General features: G+C 43.8%; 1 protein-coding gene across 2 annotated transcripts in view; it reads left to right on the top strand.

Annotated features, from left to right (window-relative positions):
- The window catches only part of SPDL1 (spindle apparatus coiled-coil protein 1), a 1384944-nt gene that overhangs the window by 716064 nt on the left and 645386 nt on the right, over window positions 1-23494 (top strand). The window lies entirely within an intron of this gene.

The following is a 23494-nucleotide window of genomic DNA, read 5'->3' on the forward strand; positions in this document are numbered from 1 at the left end:
ATAACCAACCGCACTTCTGGCAGCTATGGAAATCACCATAGGTTGCTTTTAGTAGGTAGGATTTGCCCTCAATATTCAGAAGTCATAGCTTGCATCCAGCAATCAGAACAACCTTTCTGGGTCAGACCTAGAATTCTGTCCAACGAAAAGTCTTATCAGAAGACCAAGCTTTGTTCCTCTTGCAGTACTTCATGGACATGCGGAGCAAATGTATCATCAGTGCTTTTGTGCCCTTGGATACATTTTCTTGCATCCTGATGATTCCATTGGCAAAATTGCCCATAAACTGCAGTGGTTCCTAAAAATAAATAGCTAGTCACAGCACCAGCACTCCCTAGAAACAACCATCCCTCTCATGCCTTGTCTAAAGAAATTCTGTGGTGGGAGGAGTGTGTTAAAAATAACTCAGGTGTCCCTTCCAACTTCCAGAAACTTCTCAAACATTTACCAGACAGCGCAGCTCAGGCCTGACCTGACTTAGGGAACTCACCTGGGTTTATTTAGGGTCCAAGGGACTTGGGAAAGGCATCTGGCAGCCGAGCACATCAACACAGAGATGATCTCAGTCAGTTTGGCTTCAAGAGCATTCCAAGAAAGATTGGTCCCAGCACCAATAAAAGGTGATGGACATCACCACAGTGATGATAAATATAGGGAGTAACTCGTTACTACTGCCTAGGCAGACTAGCACTGAAATAATAGCTAATGACCCAGAGATGAGGACTCGCTCCTATATCTTCCTACATACTTTGTCAAACAAACCTACTGACAGTCTGAGCACATCAGTCCTAGACCCCAGTGAGCAAATGTTGAAACTGAGAGCTTTCCTAGAGCTCGCACATGGAGTGTTCCAAAAGTAGACCTTTTTGCCCAGAAAACAGGCAAATGAGCAAGTTATATTCAAGGACTCACCAGAGAGGGGCATGGAAGACATGCACCTTGTCCTTTAAATGATCAGACCTCTTCCAGTATGCCTTTTATCTTGTACCTGTAATCCCCAGGGTGTATTACAGAAAGTGAGAACAGACTGACCAAAGATGCTAATGACGTCTTACTGGCCTAGGCAAAGCTGATTCTCCCTGCTGCTAACACTCATCAAAGGGAGAAACATGACAGCTCCCATCTTCATGAACCTCCAGACCCAGAACAGGTGGTCTGTCATTTATCCCAACCTGAGAACTCTGAAATGGACAGCATGAATAATTGGCAACTGCTTCCTTCCAAACCGTCCCTTTCACAGTACGTCTCGTCTTTTGTCCTTCCATGTCACTGTTGCAGTATTCATAACCTATAGGATGTTCTTTGTGTTTCACTGTTGCAGTCATTGCGTTTGGGTAATCTGCTGGCAGGTTGCCCTCAGTCAGCCTGATTAACAAAGTCTTGGGTCCTGCGTCGGTTGCTGTCCCTTCTTCCATGACGTCTGGTCATCAGGGGTATAAAACATGCAGCCGACACCATTTTCATCAGTCTTTCTTGCCGCATGGTGCCCAAAGCAAAAGCAGTTCGCAAGTGCCGGTCAGCAGACTCCTGAAATTTTCGTTTTCGAGTTTCAGAACCAGTCTTCAACCTAAAGCTAAGTACCCAGTTGGGGAAACTTTTTCTTGCTCCTTACCAATGTCAGTAAAAGTTAATTGTATTACTTGTGGGAAGCAAATACCTCATAAGGATTTTCATTTGTACTGTATTCCTTGCCAAGGCCCTGACCACAACGTGCCTTACTATTGGTTTTGTGCTAAATTTAATCACTGCACTATTTAGCATCGATATATTTTTGCTTCAAAATATGTTGGCTCAAGATTTAACTATCCAGAAATGTTGTCGGTTAGCAATCAGACTACCGGAATATACAAAAAACGCAAAGAAAAAGACAGACCGTCGAGGTCCAAAACAGACGACAAAAGCTTCTCCTTAGCCAGTCGCTGGTACTCAAGTCGCTTTCACAGCCCCTGATACCCGCTACTTTTGATTCGCAGGCCACTACTGAGACCCATTCGGAGTCCGGTATGCCATGAGATACTTTAAGTATTGAACCCGCGGATGTCTCTACCTTAGATGGGTCCGGAGCCGCTGAGCAGGCCAGCTTCTGAGGGTGTTTTCAGGCCTAAAGATTTGTATATTAAACAGATGCCAGCTTCAAAACCTAGGCCAAAATCAACCTGTATGTCTAAAAAACGATGCTTGGACCACGTGCACAGGCCCCTATGCCTAAGAAACAAATTATCAAAATGGCTGAGGATTTAATTAACTTGATCAGAGATGTTCATCGTGTTACACTGCTGCAGTCATTACATTAGGGTTATTCTGCCGTCAGGCGGTTCCCCAGTCGGCCTGAGTTCCAAAGTCTTGGTCTGGCGTCAGTTGCTGTCGCCTCCTCCCTGACGTCAGTGCGGCAGGGGTATACAAGATGCAGCTGATGCCATTTTCTTCAGTCTTTCTTGCCGCGCGGTGCCAGAAGCAAAAGCAGTTCGCAAGTGCCGGTCGGCCATCTCCTAAGATTTTCATTCCGAATCCAGAACCGAAGTCTTCTACAAAGCTAAGTACCCCGTTGGGGAAACTTTTTCTTGCCTCAGACCGATGTCAGTAAAAGTTAATAACTGTATTTCTTGTGGGAATTTTCCCCGACATTATTTTGGTAGAAAATTCAATTATACCATGCCGTCGGACCGTCCGACCGGAATACATAAAAAGCGCAAAGACAAGGATAGGCATCCGAGGCCCAAAACTGACGACAAAACCTTTTCTAGGCCAGTCGCTGGTTCTCTGGTTTTCAGCGAGGTTCCTTCGCAGCCCTTGACGACCGCTTCTGTAGAACCACAGGCCGCCTCTGACTCCCACGTGGAGATGAATGGGCCTTCGGATGCACAAGTTATTCAGCCTACCAAAACTAACCCTTCAGAGGGATCTGGAGTAGCTGAGCTGCCCGCAGCTTCAGAGGGTGTTTTCAGACCTACTCAGTTGAGCATTAAACCCTCTGCTATGTCTAAACCAGCTGTAAAATCTAAGAAACAAATACAGCATTCTCTAGCACAGGCCTCCATGCCTAAGAAACAAAAGCTCAAAATGGCCGAAGACCTAATCACTCTGATCGGGGGTCCCATCCCCCTCCTGATAAAAGGCCTAGACAGGATACAGACTGACTCATCCGACCAGGTGTCCATCTCTTCAGATTCATCCTCAGACCTAGGATATTCTTAACCCCCTTATGAGGATTCTGATGCTGAGGAGTCAATTCCATCAGCCTCTACGCCTGAGGACTACTCCTTTGGGGAAACCTTGCATACCATGAGGGAGCATTTCCATTGGGAAGGCCAGGATTACTCAGAATCCAAGAAAAGGCCCAGAGATTTCCTTTTATTACCTCAACACAGACCCCTTGCTATTCCGCCAGTGTTAGATATTGTGGATGATGTATATACTGAATCCAGCCTAAATCCTGATTCCTTACCTCCAGCCCCAGTTAAACCTGACAGATACTACAGGGTCCCTGACTCGCACACATTTCTGTACAAAAGCCCTGTTGCTGACCCTGAAACTATTTCTCAGGGACCCAAAGGGGTTAAGGCCTCATCAGCCAAGAATCCAGTTCCCTCTGACAGAGATTCCAGAGCATTAGACAGATGGGGAAAGAAAGTATATACGTCTGCAACTTTAGCAATGAGAGCCTTAAATTGCCAGTTTCACATGCTAAAATATCAGCAATTTCTACTGTCTCAGTTGAAACAAAAAATGCTTCCAGATTCAGATCCTCCTACTTTTAAAGAAATGCAGGATTTATTGCATGCAGCTGAACAGGTGGGAAAACATACTTTGCAATGTGGTTTTGATTCTTTAGAAGCCTCCTGTAGGGCAGCCGTTACAGGCTCTGTCATTAGAAGACATGCTTGGTTAAAAGAACCTACGTTACCAGATCATGTTAAAGCAAAATTATTGGATGCACCTTTGCAGCAGGATGTGTTATTTGGAGTTGAGGCACAAGAGGTATTAAAGAAAATGGAGGATAAGGCAAAATCTATGCTAACGGTGAAGGATTTCTTACAGGTTCAGCCCCCAAGATTTAGCAGAAATTGGCCAACTAAGAATTGGTCCTTTCCAGTTAGACAGACCTCAAAGGGGCAGATACAGACATCCAAGAGGTAGAGGTCAACCACAAGGTCCTTACAGGCCTTGACAATGGGTTGTATCAGGCCAGAAAGAAGGGGAAGACAGGCCCCAACCATATAAAAAGCAGCTCCAATGACTTCCCACTACAGCTGCCAAACAACTCTCTTGGCAGCCCCCTTGGGAGGAAAACTGGCACTTTTCTGTCACAATTGGCATATGATCACCAAAGACAAATGGGTTATCAACATTGTATCTCAAGGTTATCGGTTCCACTTTCACACTCTGCCAAGGTTAAAAGGAATGCCAAATCTGCCACCAAATCAATGGGCAGAGGCTCAAAAACAAATTACAGCACTCATGGATATGAGAGCTATTCAAAAGGTACCACCACAGGAGCAAGGACAAGGATTTTACACAAGACTCTTTCTGGTTCGCAGGAAGGACAAAGCCTGGAGGCCCATTCTGGATCTTTCTTCTCTAAACACTTGGCTCATGACATTGGACCTCAAGGAGGCAAACCTGCATGTCCCTATCACTCAAAACTGCAGAAGATACCTCAGATTCATAGCTGGTTCAATGCATTATCAATTGTCTGCACTGCCCTTTGGCTTATCTACTACGCTCAGGGTCTTCACAAAGTGCCTGGCACCAGTAATTGCATTTTGCAGACAGAAAGGAATTCAAATTTATCCATACCTGGACGACTGCCTGATTCAAGCACAGAACAAGGACATTCTTCTAAAGCATATGGCGTTTGTAAAAATGTTAAGTTGCCTGGGGTACACAGTAAACGAAAATAAATCAAAACTAGTGCCCTCACAAGAGATAATATTCCTGGGTGCCAGCTTGAACACTACGGCCCAGATGGCTTATCTCACGCCAGACAAGCAAGGACAACTGACTCAATACTTTCAATTGATGGCAACAAAGACTCAACTCCCTTGAAGAAATATTCTGCAGGCCTTGGGTTACATGGCATCTTGCATACTACTAATTCCATATGCCAGACTGCATATGAGGAAACTACAATGGTACCTAAAGAATGTATGGTCTCAACACTGTCAAAGTTTGGAAACCGTTATACCACTAATTCCTTGCCTTCAACAGGAGTTTCAATGGTGGGCTCAAGCTGGTCACCTCAACAAGGGACAGCCTTTTACTCAACCCACAGCCAGGCAAACACTGACAAACAGATGCATCGGATTATGCCTGGAGAGCACACATGGCAGGCAACTGTATTCAGGGCAAGTGACCCGCAGAACAAAGGCATCTTCACATCAATCAAAAAGAGATGCTAGCTGTACAAAATGCACTTATAGCTTTCAAGTACCTGCTGCATCCAGGACAATTACTACTAAAGACAGGCAACACTGCAGTTATGTGGTACATAAGCAAGGGGGCACTCACTCCTACCCCCTCTGCAGGCAAGCCATGACCTTGTGGAACACGGCTCTAAACTATCAAGTTCATCTGCAAGCACAATTCCTGTCAGGAGAGAAAAACACACTGGCAGACGACTTAAGCAGAAACATCATGGATCCCCACTAATGGGAATTGAATCCACAGATATTCAGAATAACACAGAAATTGTGGAGCCCAGACATAGATCTGTTTACATCCCCAATGAACTGCCAGCTACAGAAATTCTGCACAAGGAGTTATCCACAAGCATGGAAAGTGGATGCCCTCTCATTCAGCTGGAAAAACCTACAAGTATACGCTTTCCCACCACTACCTCTCCTGCCAAAGGTACTCATAAAAGCCAGGCACGAAGAGCCAAAGATGATCCTGATTGCACCAGACTGGCCACACCAGCACTGGTACCCAGTCTTAAAGAACTTAGCACAAGGACCACCCTGGATTTTGCCTCAAATCCCACATCATCTGACTCAGCACAACAATCAGGTACTACACAGACAGCTAAAGACCTTAAACCTAACTGCATGGAAGATTCCTTAGGCAAGCAGGCAATGCCGCTCTCCAAAGCTGTTATGAATGTCATTCTGGAGGCCAGAAGGCCTAGTACCAGGAAAGCCTATTTGGATAAATGGAAGAGATTATGTGCCTGGAACCAAGCACACAGCCTTGACCCTCATGTTCCAAACATTCCTCAAATACTACAATATTTAACTGAGATGCTGGACAAAGGCCTCTCCTTTTCATCCATCAAGATCCATGCCTTTGCCATCTCTGCTCATTACAACACGGATCCACCAATTTCCTCTAATACTTTGCTACGACAGTACCTCAGAGGGGCTAAAAACATAAGACCGCCCCGTAGAGCACCTACTCCAACTTGGGACCTCAACTTTGTTTTGGAAAAATTGACTTTACCTCCTTTTGAGCCAGCTAACACAGCAGAATTAAAATATATCTCTTGGAAAATTGCTCTGCTCCTGGCAATAACATCAGCACAAAGAGTTTCAGAATTACAGGCACTAATGGCAGTGGAACCTTTCCTCATTTTCCACCAGGACAGGGTATCTTTAAGAACCAACCCTGTGTTTATGCCAAAGGTGGTATCCAGTGTGTCTCTAAACCAAACTATTCATTTGCCAACTTTTTATCCAAAACCACAGAATAAAGGGGAGAGACTACTGCATTCCATGGACATTCACAGGCAGATGTCCTTCAAGAATGCAACTGCAGTCATAACATGTGGGTTGTCCTGCCTCAGGCAGCCCTCTGTCAGCCGGATTCCAAAGTCTGGGTCCGACGTCGGCTGTCGTCGCATTTCTCTCAGACGTCAGAGCGGCTGGAGTACATAAGCATCAGCCGACGCCATTTTCTTCAGTCTTTCTTGCCGCGCGGTGCCCGAAGCAGAAGCAGTTCGCAAGTGCCGGTCGGTCAGCTCCTGTATTCTTCGATACCGAAGTCATCAAAAAAGCTAAGTACCCCGTTGGGGACCTTTTCTTGCCTCAGCCGATGTCAGAAATTACTGAAAAAGTTAACAATTGTCTTTCTTGTGGTAAACAAATACCTCATAAGGATTTCCACTCTTACTGTCTTCCTTGCCTTGGCCCAGACCACGACGTCTCGGCCTGTGTAGCCTGTGCTCGCCTCAACAAGTGCACTCTCAGGCGCCGGGCGGAGTTCGCTGAAGATTTTTTCGGTGATAAATTTGCTTACACCATGCCGTCGGAACTTCCGACATCGCAAACTCCCAAGAAGCGAAAAGACCGGGAACGACATCCTCGGCCTGCGTCTACCACTGACTCCACACCAAAACCTAGCGTGAGTGCTCCGGTTCCCTCTGAGACTGTCTCTCCACCGCTCCGAACCGAAGACACCGCATTACAGACGACTCCGATTCCGGACATCACTCCGCCAGTTATCGATTTTCCTCCGGATACCGAAACCGAGGAAATTCCCGAGACCATTGCTGTAGACAAGGTCACTCCTGCACGTGGAGCTGCCAGGCCTCCTATGGCCATGTCTATTAAGGCCTACACTAGGGCTAAGGCAGCCAGCAAAACAAAGCATCTTACTACTAAAACCTTACCTCAGCCTTCTCCAGAGACACAAATTATGTCCATGGCTGCTGACTTAATTTCTATGATTAGAGGTTCACAGGCCCATCCTGAGAGAGGATCCCAGCCTCCTTCTGATAAAAGGCCCCGGATTGAAACCTCTGACCCTATTCCTTCAGATGAAGATTCTGAGGGCTCTGTCCACTCTGATGGCCAGGAAGAGCTCTTCCAGACCTATGAGGACTCGGATGCAGAAGATTCCATCCCCTCGGCCTCCCCTCCTGAGGATATTTCTTTTGGGGAAGTTCTGCATACCATGAGGGAACATTTCAAGTGGCAAGGACAGGAATATTCTGATTCCAGAAAACGCCTTAGGACTTTCCTTAAGAAGCCCCAGCACAGGCCCTTAGCTGTTCCTCTTGTACTTGATGTTTTGGATGATTTATATTCTGACTAGTGCTACCCCTGATTCTCTTCCTCCTGCTCCAGCCAAGCCAGACAGGTATTACAGGGTCCCAGAAAATCATTCCCATTTATTCAGGGCCCATTCTGCTGATTTGAAAACTATTTCACAGGGGCCTAAAGGAGTTTCAGCTTCCACCTCTAAAAATCCATTGCCTTCCAACAGGGAAGCTAGGTCATTAGAGAGATGGGGCAAAAAGGTTTACACATCCACTACCTTATCTATGAGAGCTTTGAATTGCCTTTTTTATATATTACAATATCAGGATTTCCTGTTAGAAGATTTGCAAAAAACATTAGCCACTCCTGATCCTTTAGACAGGAAGGCTTTGCAGGAAGCTGTACATAACACTCAGCAAGTAAGCAATCACTTCCTGCAGTGTGGATATGATGCACTGGAAGCTTCATGTAGGGCAGCTATGACAGGGACAGTCATTCGTAGACATGCGTGGTTAAAAGATCAACCTCTACCAGATCATGTAAAGGCAAAACTTCTGGATGCACCTTTGGAAAAGAACAAGCTTTTTGGTGCTAATGCTAAGGATGTGTTAAAGACCATCGAAGAAAAAGCAAAATCAGTTCAGACGGTGAAAGATTTCCTCCAGGTTCAACCCCCCAGATTCAGTAGGAATTGGCCTTCAAAAAACTGGTCCATTAGCAAGACTACACATGAGAAAGCTTCAATGGTACCTAAAAAGCATTTGGTCTCAACACAGCAACAACTTGGAGACAATCATACCGCTCATTCCATGCCTACAAAAGGAATTCCTATGGTGGGCCTCGGTGAGCCAGGCTAACACAGGTATGTCATTCAAGAAACCACAGATAACACAGACCATGACCACAGACGCCTCAGACCTTGGATGGGGGGCGCACATGGAAGGCAGATGTATACAAGGGCAATGGTCTCCAAAGGAAACACATCTGCATATAAACCAAAAGGAAATGCTGGCAGTAATGCATGCCATCGAGGCCTTTCAACACCAACTTCAGCAAGGCCATTTACTGATACGGACAGACAACACCACTGTGATGTGGTACATAAACAAGCAAGGGGGGGCACCCACTCTTACCCCCTTTGCAGACTGACAATGCATCTTTGGGAAAATCACTGAGCCTAAACATCCAGTTACAATCCCAGTTTGTTCCAGGCAAAGACAATGTGTTGGCGGACAGCCTAAGCAGGAATTTCACAGATCCACACGAGTGGAGGTTACATCCGAAGGTCTTCACACAACTCACTTCGACATGGGGCAGGCCAGAAGTGGACCTATTTGCCTCTCACCTCAACCATCTTCTACCAAAATTCTGCACAAGGACATACCATCCAAAAGCTTGGAAAACAGATGCTCTCTCATTCAACTGGAACTTCCTAACAATCTATGCATTCCCACCTCTGCCACTGATGACCTCAGTATTACTAAAGATCAAAGCAGAGAGACCCAAGGGAATCATAATAGCTCCGGACTGGCCAAGACAACACTGGTACCCACTACTATGGAGCATATGTCACACCAGGAGGTGGGCCCTTCCCCAATGGCCTCTACTTGTGACTCAACACAATTTCGAAACAGTGCATCCAAACCTTCAGACACTGCAGCTAACAGCCTGGGAGATCCCATAAATAACCTCAACCTATCTCTCTCCAAGGAAGTTCAGCGGATACTAACAGAGGCTCGAAGACCATCCACCAGAAAGGTTTACTTAGCAAAGTGGAAAAGATTCAGCAAATGGAATACCAGCAAGGGACATGATGCATCATTGTTGAACATCCCACTCATCTTGGAATATTTGGCAGATATGCTAAAGAACGGCCTCTCATATTCTTCCATAAAGATACATGCATCAGCTATTTCAGCTAGATACAACACTGATCCTCCTGTTTTTTCACACCCTTTGCTAAGGCAATTCCTCAGGAGAATCGAGAACATTAAGCCACCAAGAAAGGCCCCAGTGCCAGCCTGGGACCTCAATTTTGTCCTAGAAAAACTGACTCTACCTCCATTTGAGCCAGCAGCTTCAGTTGACTTGCAATTTCCCTCATGGAAGACAGCTTTCCTGTTGGCAATTACCTCAGCAAGAAGGGTTTCGGAACTACAGGCCCTAATGGCAATACCACCATTCATAATTTTTCACAGAGACAGGGTTTCATTAAGGACCAACCCTACTTTTATGCCAAAGGTGGTATCTAGGGTTTCTCTAAATCAAGCCATTCATCTCCCTGCTTTCTTCCCCAATCCTGAGAATAAGGGGGAAAGACTGTTGCATACCTTGGACATTCACAGACAACTTCGATACTACCTGGACAGAACCAAAGCCAGTAGGAAGTCTGAACAACTTTTTGTAGCTTACGCCCCTGCAGTCCAAGAAAAAGCAATTTCAAAACAGACTATTTCAAAATGGATTGGACATTGCATCAGATTCTGTTATTCCTTTCATGGAAAGACCGTTCCAGCCAATGTCAGACCACATTCCACCAGAGCTACAGCCACCTCTACAGCATTCTTAAGAGGGGTGCCTACTAAGAACATTCTAGAAGCTGCTACATGGAGCTCCGTGCATACATTCTCCAAACACTACAATCTCCCTCTATACTCCAGATCCAGAGCAGGCTTTGCTTCGCAGTCCTGCAGGGTTTGATTGCCACACCATCTTTTCCTAGAGCATTCCTCCTCCCCAGCTAAGCTATGGTATTCTACCCACATGTTATGACTGCAGTTGCATTCTTGAAGGACATAGTACAGTTTTGTACCTACCATAAATGTAGATGTCCGATAGACATGCAACTGCAGTCGGATTTTCCCTCCCTCCATACCCCTCTATGCCTAGGGTCCACTCCTATCCCTGTTACTCTTAGCTGGGGATATCTGTTATGGTGTATTTGTTTTATTGCTCATTTATTTGTCTGGAATCCTGTTTTGTCTTCCAATTTGATTACAGCCTTCCTTGGAGGGCACCTGGCATCTGGGGCAAGAAACACTGAAGAAAATGGCGTCGGCTGATGCTTATGTACTCCAGCCGCTCTGACGTCGGAGAGAAATGCGACATCAGCCGACGTCGGACCCAGACTTTGGAATCCGGCCGACCGAGGGCTGCCTGAGGCAGGACAACCCACATGTTATGACTGCAGTTGCATGTCTATCGGACATCTACATTTATGGTAGGTACAAAACTGTACTTTACGCTTCTACCAAAGCTTTCAGGAAATCTGAGCAACTATTGGTAGCATATGCTGCAGGAGCACAGGGAAAAGCTACTTCAAAACAGACTATTTCCAAATGGATAGGACATTGTATAAGTTTCTGCTATACACACCATGGGAAACCTGTAAATAGCAGCATTAGATCTCACTCCACTAGGGCAACAGCCACTTCAACTGCCTACCTCAGAGGAGTACCTACCAAGGATATTTTGGAAGCAGCAACTTGGAGTTCTGTACATACTTCACCAAGCATTACCATCTGCCTCTATACTCTAAATCCAGAGCTGGCTTCGCCACTGCAGTGCTGCAGGGCCTTATAGAACCTGCCACCCTACCTCAGCTTTGGGATTCTACCAAAGTGTAATGACTGCAGCAGTGTAACACGATGAACATAGTGCAGTTTTGTACCTACCATAAATGTAGATGTTCGAGTGTATACACTGCTGCAGTCCAGGTTACCCTCCCTCCTTCCCCTCTTGCTTGCTGGTATGTACCTATGTCTTCTACCCTTTACTACCTATGGGGAGTATTTGTTGGTAGCTGAAAGTTGTTGTTTGCTTTTCTTATGTATGTTTTATTAGCAATTTGAATTGCCTACCTATTTGGGGGCACCTGACATCTGGGGCAAGAAAAACTGAAGAAAATGGCGTCTGCTGCATCTTGTATACCCCTGCTGCACTGACGTCAGGGAGGAGGCAACAGCAACCGATGCCAGACAAAGACTTTGGAACTCAGGCCGACTGGGGGAACCGCCTGACGGCAGGATAACCCTAGTGTAATTGACTGCAGCAGTGTATACACTCGAACATCTACATTTATGTTAGGTGCAAAACTGTACTTTTTCCATCCACCTCCTGCTAAGAGGCCTAGGCAAGTCACTGACTGAATCCATCAGATCAGGTTTCTATTTCTTCTGACTCCTCTTCTGATCAGGAATTATCTATTCCACCTTATGAGGACTGATGCAGAAGATTCCATCCCTTTTACTTCTCCTCCTGAGAATTTTTCTTTTGGAGAAGCTTTGCATACCTTAAGGGAACACTTTTACTAGGAGAGTCAGGATTTCTCAGAATCTAAAAAGAGGCTTAGGGATTTCCTTCTTCCTCAGCATAGGCCTTTGGCTGTACCTCCTGTTCTAGATATTGTTTGTTTTCTCAGAATCCAGCATGGCTCCTGATTCCCTGCCTCCGGCTCCTAGTAAGCCAGACGGATATTACAGGGTTCCTGACTCCCACAAATTCCTTTTTAAAAATCCTGCTGCTGACCCTGAAACCATTTCTCAGGGTCCCAAAGGCGTTAAGGCTTCTACTGCTAAAACTCCTACCCCTTCTGATAGGGACTCCAGGACGCTGGATAGATGGGGTAAGAAGGTTTGCATGTCTGCAGCCTTGGCAGTCAGGGCTTTAAACTGTCAATTTCATATGCTTAAATATCAGCAGCATGTCATGGGCTTACTCAAACAGAAAATGATGTAGATTTCGACTGTGTGGAAAATAGAGTTGCAGGATTTATTGCATTCAGCTGAACAAGTTGGAAAGCATACTTTGCAATGTGGTTTTGATTCCTTGGAGACCTCTTGCAGGGCTGCTGTAACTGGATCTGTGTTAAGGAGGCATGCTTGGCTCAAGGAGCAAAATCTGCCTGATCATGTTAAAGCAAAATTGTTGGATGCTCCTTTACAACAGGACAGTCTATTTGGTAATAAGGCAGAAGAAGTTTTGAAAAAGATGGAAGATAAAGCTAAATCTATGCAAACTGTAAAGGATTTCCTACAAGTGCAGCCACCCAGGTTCAATAGGCACTGGCCTACTAAGAATTGGTCCTTTCCAGTACCCGCCAGAGCCGCTCAGGTCAAACCTAGACACTCCAAAGGCTCCAGGTTTCAGTCGCAAGCAACTTCTAGAACAAAACAAAGGGATGCCTCCACCTCCAAATCTGGAAGTAACAAGGCACCTCCCTATGGTAAACAGTTTCAATAACTTTCCTCTGCAAACACCAAGCACTTACCTTTTGGCTGCCCCTTTGAGGGGATAACTGGCACTTCATGCAAGAAGTTGGCAACTAATTACCCAGGACAAGTGGGTTTTAAATATAGTATCCCAGGGATACAGATTTAATTTCCACACATTGCCAATCCCAAATGGATGGCCAGATCTGCCTTCAAATCAGTGGACAGAGGCCCAGAAACAAGTTATGTCCCTCATGAATATGGGGGCTATTCAACCAGTACCAGAAAAGGGAAAGGGACAAGGTTTTTATTCAAGACTTTTCCTGGTACCCAGAAAAGACAAATCACGGCGTCCAATTCTGGACTTATCCATTCTAAATACATTTCTGGACATTCCAAAATTCAAGATGCTGACTCTACAACAGTTACTGCCTATGCTAGGCAAGGATGCCTGGCTGGTAACTCTAGACTTAAGAGGCTTACCTGCATATCCCAATCAGAGAATCTTGCAGAAGATACCTCCTATTCAAAGCAGGCTACTTGCATTACCAGATGTTCGTGTTTCACTGTTGCAGTCATTACACTTGGGTTATCCTGCTGGCAGGCTACCCGCAGTCGGCCTGAATTCCAAAGTCCTGGTCCGGTGTCGGTTGCTGTCACCTCTTCCCAGAGCCATGGAATCAAGCTAAATGCCAAAAAGTGTATAGTCATCCCCTTTGGCAAAAACAAAGTGCCCACAAATTACCACATAGGTGGTAATCCATTAAGTACAGAAGAAGTAATTAGGGACCTGGGGACCCAAGTTGATAGCATCTCTCATTTGACAACCACGTGGCCAAAGTGGTTAGAAAAACATTTTATATAGCCCACCTAATCATGAAGGGATTCACATCTAGATCAGGGGAGGTCATTGTGCCGCTTTACTCATCCCTCATCAGGCCCATAATTGAGTACAATGCCCCTTTTGGGATGTACCTTACCAGACACCTGCAGCAACTGGAAAGACCCCAAAAGTACCTCACCAAGAGGATCAAAGGGCTCAAACAGATGCCAATATGCTGCCCGGTTAAAGAAACTCCAGCTATACTCAGTGGCGTACTGCCTGTTCAGAGGCGATCTGTGCCTGACGTATAAAGCCATGTCCAACCCGAAATTAATGGACATACTGCACCTCAGAAAATCCAAATCCCATCGAGCTACGCGCTTGAGAGACTTGAACCTCAGCACTGAAATAAATAGGACATGCTGGAGGGACAGATTCATAACCCAGAGGCTCCCTTCACTCTGGAATAAAATCCCAGTCCAGGTTAGGCAGAGTCCCTCATTTCCTCTCTTCAAGAGGAATCTTGATGAGTGGATGGGAGATCGTAGGTTTACCCCGGGTATCACTTCTGTGTCGCTGTTAGACAGAGGCACAGTATACTAACCTCGAAAAAGGGCATAGCAAAATAAATTTAAAATGGGTGGCGAAAGCCAAACACATTCTGGCTAGGCTTATAAATGCCCTAGGGCAGATAGCCTAGTATGAACCTATGAACCTATCAGTGCACCAGGGGTATAAAAGATGCAGCCGAAACCATTTTCTTCGGTCTTTCTTGCCGCACGCTGCCCGAAGCAAAAGCAGTTAGCAAGTGCTGGTCGGCCGACTCCTGAGATTTTCGTAATTGAATTTCAGATCCGAAGTCTTCAATAAAGCTAAGTACCCCATTGGGTAAACTTTTTTTTTTGCTCCAGACCGATGTCAGAAAAAGTTTACAATTGTATTTCTTGTGGGAAGCAAATACCTCATAAGGATTTTCATTCTTACTGTATTCCTTGCCTAGGTCCTGATCACAACGTTGCTAGTTGTCGGTTTTGTGCTAGATTTAACCAACGCACTATAAAGCGTCGGTACGATTTTGCTTTTCATTACTTTGGCTGAAGGTTTAACTATATAATGCCGTTAGAACAACCGAACGGAATTCAAAAAATGCACAAGGATAAAGAAAAGTACAGGCATCCGAGGTCCAAAACCGACCAAGCCTCTTCTAGGCCAGTCGCCGATGCTCAGTGAGGCACTTTCACAGCCCCCGACTCCCGCTACCTCAGAGCCACAGGCCACCTCTGTCTCCCACGTGGAGACAACTAGGCCTCTGGATACTCAAGGTATTGGACCTTCGGAAATCAATCCCTCCGATGGGTCCGGAGCTGCTGAGCAGGCATCGGCTTCTGAGGGTGTTTTCAGACCTACACAACTTTATATAAAGCCTACTTCAGCATCCAAGACAAAGTCTAAAGCAGTTTTAAAGACAAGGAAACAAGTACAGCATTCTCCAGGACAAACTTCTATGCCTAAGAAACAGATGCTCAAAATGGCCGAAGACCTAATTACTTTGATCAGGGGTTCCCATCCCCCTCCTGAAAAGAGTCCTAGGCAAGATACTGAATATGATTCCTCTGATCAGGTTTCCATTTCCTGTGATTCCTCTTCAGAACATGGGTATTCTTTTCCTCCCTATGAGGATTCTGATGCTGAAGATTCTATTCCTTCAGCTTCTCCTCCTGAGGATTACTCATTTGGGGAAACCCTGCATACCATGAGGGAGCATTTCCACTGGGAGAGCCAGGATTATTTAGATTCTAAGAAAAGGCTTAGAGACTTTACTGCCTCAGCACAGGCCTCTTGCAATTCCTCCTGTTCTAGACATAGTAGATGTATTTTCAGAGTCTGGCCTGTCTCCAGACTCTTTACTGTCTGCACCTGTTAAGCCGGACAGATATGACAGGGTTCCAGATTCTCATAAATTTCTATATAAAAACCCTGCTGCTGACCCAGAAATTATCTCACAGGGTCCCAAAGGGGTCAAGGCTGCTTCTGCTAAAAATCGCAAACAACAAAAAGAGTAAGGCAACAGCCAAAAAACGCCAGTTCCACAGAAAAATTTAATCCAGCTTTGCGCCTCGGCATAATAGCCTTCAATGAGCACAAATTACAAAACACACCCTCTCGTATACATACTTTAATCAATTAAACAATTACATAAATTAATCAATCAAAATGCAAAGAAATAAAGACCTATTATATTCAGAAAAACTACTATTAATAAAAATTATAATAAACTTTTCCAGTTTGCTTCTAAATTTAAACCATTTGGTGACATAGTATTATATTTCAATATATAAATAGTTTCTTTAAAGAGTAAAACATTTTTTATTAACCTATCATCACCTTTCTTAGTAAAAACTTTCTCAAGAACACAACATTCAAATGCGTCTATATTACTATTATGAAACTCCATAAAATGAGAAGCGATTGGACTAGCTAATATTCCTCTTTTTATATCTCTGTGTTCTTGCATTCTAGTTTTAAATTTTCTTTTTGTCTCCCCTATATAATACAATTTACAAGGACATCTAATGCAATAAATTACACCTACAGAATTACAAGAAAAATTACTATTTGGTTTAAAAATAACTCCATTAATATTATCAAAATATCACTTCACATATTTACATATATTGCAATGGCCACAGGTAGTAGTACCATATGTATATATGTTATAATTAACCTTAACAGGAGAAGTATAATAAGCTTTTATCAGTTTATCAGATAAATTTTGACCTCTTTTAAAAGATATTTTAGGAATGTTAGGAAAAAGTTTATAAAGATTTTTATCTGAAATCAAAAATTTCCAGAAATATTTAATAATATCCCAAATTCTATTACTAAATGCATTATAAGTAGTAACAAAATAAATATCCTGGATTTCTTGATCAAAAGCTTTTAAATATTTATTCTTCCCCACAGTATTAACTTTATATGGAGAAAAAATAGAATCTTCTCTATTCCTATTAACCATTAATTTATTGACATTACTATAGTTATCTTTATCTAATAGATTATTAATAGATGCATTTAAAATTTCCATACTATAGTCTCTTTTTAAAAACATAATACAATCATAAATATTTTTTTCTAAATCTAATTCATTATTGCACAATCTAGATAATCTAATAATTTCTCCATAAGGTAAAGCAAACAAGGTATGTGAAGGATGACAACTAGTTCCAAAAAGGAACTGATTTCCATCAATAAATTTACGATATACAGTAGTTTGAATCCGATTACCTACCTCTCCAGATAACAAAATATCTAAATAATGAACTTGTAGGCCATCAAAATGTAAATTATATCTATTATTATTTAAATCTGAAAAAAAATTCATGAATATATTCATAACCACCGCTACAAAGAAAAATCAAATCATCTATGTAGCGGTAGTATAACAAAACATGATTTCTATAAAATTTATTGGTATATACATATTCCACTTCAAATTTGGCCATAAACAGGTTTGCATACATGGGGGCAAAAGATGCCCCCATAGCAGTTCCTTTTAGTTGGTGGTAAAGAACTTCATTGAAACTGAAAAAATTATTGGAAAGACAAAAAGAAGTTAAGTCCATTATAAAATGAGTGGTAGGATTATCACCTAAGAAATAGTATAAAGCTTGCAATCCATCTGTGAATGTTTGATGTTTGTATATAAGCTAACAACATCGACACTAACCCAAAACATATTTTCTGTCCAAATAACTTCACTTATTTTATCAATAAAATCAAAAGAGTCTCTAATGTAGGACTCTAATTTCTGCACATATGGTAATAAATAATTATGAATGACAATACCCATATTACGACAAAAATAATTACTTGCCGAAACAGTAGGACGGCCTGGAGGGTTTGTCATGCTTTTGTGCAGTTTTGGGAGACAATAGAAAGTAGCTAAATTACAGTTGTCCAAACAAAATTTTCTATCAAGGTCATTTTTAGAAATATATCCTAATCTAACACCTTTATCAAGTAAATAGGTGCATTCTTTCATGGCTGTAGAATATTTATTAAAATCACTAACTTCATATGTTAAAGGGTTACTTAAATGTTTCTGCTAAAAACCCTGTCCTCTCAGAGATTCTAGGGCTCTGGACAGATGGGGGGAAAGTCTACGCGTCTGCTACCTTGGCTGTAAGGGCTTTAAATTGTCCGTTTCATATGCTCAAATATCAGCACTACTTAATGTCTTTGTTAAAACAAAAATGTTGACAAATTCTGAATGTTCTGAGAACAAAGAATTGCAGGATTTATTGCATGCAGCTGAACAAGTGGGAAAACATACTTTGCAATGTGGTTATGATTCACTGGAGGCCTCGTGCAGGGCCGCAGTTACAGGTTCTGTTATTAGAAGGCATGCTTATTTAAAGGAACAGAATCTGCCTGATCATGTTAAAGCAAAATTATTGGATGCTCCATTACAGCATGATACTTTGTTTGGTGTTAAGGCAGAACAAGTGTTGAAGAAAATGGAGGATAAAGCTAAATCTATGCAGACAGTAAAGGATTTCTTACAGGTACAGCCACCCAGATTTAGCAGGAACTGGCCTTCTAAGAATTGGTCCTTTCCAGTGGCGGACAGACCACAAAGAGGCAGTTTCAGACTCCCTAGAGGCAGACAACAGCCCCAGGGCTCATACAGGCCCAAACAATGGGGTGCTTCTACCTCCAAAAGCAGAGAAGACAAGTCACAGCCTTATAGGAAACAGTCCCAATGACTTCCCTCTGCAAATGCCAAGCACTTATCTTTTGGCAGCTCCCTTGGGGGAAAGTTAGCACTTTTTTCACAAAATTGGCACAGGATCACCCAGTACAAATGGGTCTTAAAATATAGTCTCTCAGGGCTACAGGTTCCACTTTCACACCCTTCCAAAGGCAAAAGGTATGCCAGACCTGCCACACAATCATTGGGCAGAGGCACAAAAACAAGTTTCATCTCTCATGAACATGAGGGCTATTCAGCCAGTGCCACAAGAGCAGGGACAAGGATTTTACTCTAGAGTTTTCTTAGTACCAAGAAAGGACAAAGCCTGGAGACCAATTCTGGACCTGTCTATTCTAAACACTTGACGTTCCAAAATTCAAAATGTTGACTCTGCAACAGCTTCTGCCCGTGCTGGGCAAGAAGGCTTGGCTTGTAACTTTGGACCTCAAAGAGGCATACCTGCATGTCCCAATCAGACAGTCTTGCAGAAGGTACCTCAGATTCTCATAGCTGGCTCAATGCACTACCAGTTCTCTGTACTGCCCTTCGGCTTATCTGCTGCACCCAGGGTCTTCACAAAAGGCACCAGTAATTACATTTTGCAGACAGAGGAATTCAAATATTTTCCTACTTGGACTGCCGTATTCAAGCAGGGACCAAAGACATTCTACTAAAGCATCTGGCATTTGTAAAATGATTGCTAATTTGCGTAGGGTAAAAAGAAATAAAAATTAGTACCCTCTCGAGATAATATTCCTGGATGCAAGCTTAAATACAACTGCCCAGATGGCTTATCTCACGCCAGACAAGCAAAGGCAACTGACGACTTACTTCGAAAATATGGCAACAAAGACCCTGTTATCTGCAAGAAAAATTCTTCCATCTCTGGGCTACATGGCAACCTGCATTCTACTAATTCCATATGCAAGACTGCATATGAGGAAGCTACAATGGTATCTAAAAAGTGTTTGGACTCAACATTGCCACAGTCTGGAAACATTAATTACTCTCATTCCCTGCCTGCAACACCAGTTTCGATGGTGGGCACAGGCCTGTCACCACAAGGGACAACCATTCACTTTATCCACAGCCAGGCAGACATTAACAACAGATGCATCAGATTATGCCTGGGGGGGGCACACATGGAAGGAAAATATATTCAGGGCACATGGCCCACAAGCCAAATGCATCTTCATATCAATCGAAAAGAGGTGCTAGCTGTACAGAATGCACTGACAGCCTTCAAGGACCTACTTCATCCAGGACAACTGCTGATAAAGACTAACAATACTGCAGTCATGTGGTACATAAACAAGCAAGGAGGTACACATTCCTACCCCTTCTGCAGACAAGCCATGACTTTGTGGAACACAGCATTAACTTATTAAGTACGCCTGCAAGCACAATTCCTGCCAGGAAGGACAAATACCTTGGCAGATGAACTAAACAGAAACCTCATGGATCCTCACAAGTGGAAACTAGATCATCAAATCTTCAGAATGATAACAGGAAAATAGGGATGCCCAGACATGCATCTATTTGCCTCCCCTCACAACTGCCAGCTACAAAGATTCTGCACTCGGACTTATCACAAACAAGCATGGAAAGTGGACGCCCTTTCAGTCAGCTGGAAAGCCCTCTCAGTATATGCCTTCCCTCCTCTGCCTCTCCTCCCCAAGGTGCTCCAAAAGGTCTGACAAGAGAAGCCAAAAATGATCCTGATTGCCCCAGACTGGCCACGCCAGAACTGGTACCCAATCCTAAAGAGCTTGTCTCAAGGCCCATCCTGGACATTACCTCGAATTCCTCATTTGCTGACTCAACAAAACAATCAGAAACTACACAGCCAACTCAGAACCCTAAGTCTGGCTGCATGGCGGATAATATAACCATTCAGAATGCACCTCTCTCTAAAGCAGGTATGAATGTTATTTTGGAGGCCAGGAAGCCCAGCACCCGAAAATCTTATGCAGAAAAATGGAAGAAATTCTGTGCTTAGAACCAGGCACAAGGAATTGACACGCTTGTTCCAAATATTCCTCAGATTTTACAATACCTAACTGAGATGCTGGACAAAGGCCTGTCCTTCTCATCAATTAAGATCCATGCCTCTGCCCTTTCAGCTCATTACAATACGGACCCACCTATTTTCTCTCATCCACTGCTAAGGCAGTATCTCAGAGGGGCCAAAAACACAAGACTCCAAGGATAGCTCCAATACCTGCATGAGACCTCAATTTTGTCTTGGAAAAGCTCACACTACCTTCTTTTGAGCCAGCCAATACAGCGGAGATAAAATACTTATCCTGGAAAACCGCTCTTCTCCTAACAATAACTTCAGCAAGAAGAGTCTCAGAATTACAGGCACTAATGGCTGTGGAACCTTTTATTATTTTCCATCTGGACAGGGTTTCTCTAAGGACAAACCCAACATTTATGCCTAAGATAGTGTCCAGTGTGGCCCTTAACCAAACCATTCATTTGCCTACCTTTTATCCAAACCCGCAGAATAAGGGGGTGAGTCTTCTGCATTCTTTGGGCATACACAGACAGCTACGCTTTTACTTGGACAAGACTAAAGCTTTCAGAAAGACTGAGTAACTCTTAGTGGCATATGCTGCAGGATCGCAAGGGAAAGCTATTTCAAAGCAGACTATTTCAAAATGGATAGGCCACTGCATTCATTTCTGCTATTCACAACATGACAAATCAGTGCCTAAGGGCATTAGGCCACATTCTACCAGAGCAGCAGCCACTTCAGCAGCCTTCCTCAGAGGAGTACCAACCAAGGACATTTTGGAGGCTGCTACCTGGACTTCATTGCACACTTTCACAAAGCACTACCACTTACCTCTTTACTCTAGATCCAGAGCAGGCTTTGCCACTGCAGTTCTGCAGGACCTCATAGCCACTTCTAATTCTATTTAGGCCCAGCCACCCAATCTCCGCTTTGGGATTCAACCCAAGTGTAATGACTGCAACAGTGAAACACAATGAACATAGTACAGTTGTGTACCTACCATAAATGTAGATGTTAGTGTATTCACTGTTGCAGTCCAGGTTACCCTCCCACCAGTCCCCTTTCTTTGCTAGGACTTATCTGTACTTCTCTATTCTATACAACCTATGTGGAGTATTTGCTTGTAGATGAAGTTTATGTGCATGCTTTTTTATGATCAACATTTTTTAGCCTACCCTTTTTGGAGGCACCTGACATCTGGGGCAAGAAAAACTGAAGAAAATGGCGTCTGCTGCATCTTTTATACCCCTGGGGCACTGACGTCAGGGAAGAGGCGACAGCAACCGATGCCAGACCAGGACTTTGGAATTCAGGCCGACTGCGGGTAGCCTGCCAGCAGGATAACCCAAGTGTAATGACTGCAACAGTGAATACACTCTAACATCTACATTTATGGTAGGTACACAACTGTACTTTCTCTGCACTGCCCTTTGGCTTATCTACTGCGCCCAGGGTCTTCACAAAGTGCCTGGCACCAGTAATTGCATTTTGCAGACAAAGAAACATTCAAATTTATCCTTACCTGGACGATTGTCTAATTCAGGCAGAAAACAAGGATACTCTTCTAAAACATCTGGCGTTTGTGAAAAGGCTTCTAACTTGTCTATGGTACACCATAAACGAAAAGAAATCACAACTGGCACCCTCTCAAATAATTACATTCCTGGGTGCAAGCTTGAATACAACTGCCCAGATGACTTACCTTACGCCAGAAAAACAAATTCAAGTAATGACTTACTTCAAACAAGTCGCCACAAAACCCCAGCTATCTGCAAGACAAATTCTGCAGGCCTTGGGGTTCATGGCTAACTGCATTCTAATAATTCCATATGCAAGACTGCATATGAGGAAACTTCAATGGTACCTGAAAAGCTTATGGAGTCAACATTCACAGCCTGGAAACAATGATTCCTATCATTCCTTGCCTGCAGCAAGAGTTCCTATGGTGGGCCGAAGCCCCTCACCAAAACGAGGGACTGTCATTCATTCCACCCCCTGCCACCCAACCCCTGACTACAGATGCATTAGATTATGCTTGGGGGGGGCGCATCTGGCAGGGAGATGCATTCAGGGCCAATGGAGCCCAAATCAAATGCACCTACATAGCAACCAGAAAGAGATGCTAGCTATACAGAATGCTCTGACAGCCTTCAAGGATTATCTTCATCCAGACAACTACTAATAAAGACAAACACCACAGTCATGTGGTACATAAATAAGCAGGGGGGGTACTCATTCCTACCCTTTTGCAGACTAGCCATGGCCTTGTGGAACACAGCCTTGACTTAACCAAATACATCTACAAGCTCAATTTCTGCCAGGAAAGCAAAATACTCTGGCAGACGAACTAAGCAGAAATCTTATGGACACTGGATCCACAAATCTTCAGCATGTTGACATGCAAATGGGGGAGCCCAGACTTAGATCTTTTTGCCTCACCCCAATACTATCAGTTCGACAAATTCTGCAGAAGAATTAATCACAAAAAAGCTTGGAAAGTGGATACTCTATCCTTCAGCTGGAAAAACCTGTCAGTCTATGCCTTTCCCCCTCTTCCTCTGCTCTCCAAGGTCTTACTAAAAGTCAGACAGGAAAAACAAAAAACGATTCTGGTTGCTCCAGACTGGCCTCACCAACACTGGTACCCTCTCCTACGCAATATGTCACATCTTCCTCCATGGTACCTGCCTCAGACACCTTGTCTACCGTCTCAGC

The sequence above is a fragment of the Protopterus annectens genome, chromosome 4.part0 (genome assembly GCF_019279795.1).
Source record: "Protopterus annectens isolate FY-2018-M chromosome 4.part0, PAN1.0, whole genome shotgun sequence".
Taxonomy (NCBI): domain Eukaryota; kingdom Metazoa; phylum Chordata; order Ceratodontiformes; family Protopteridae; genus Protopterus; species Protopterus annectens.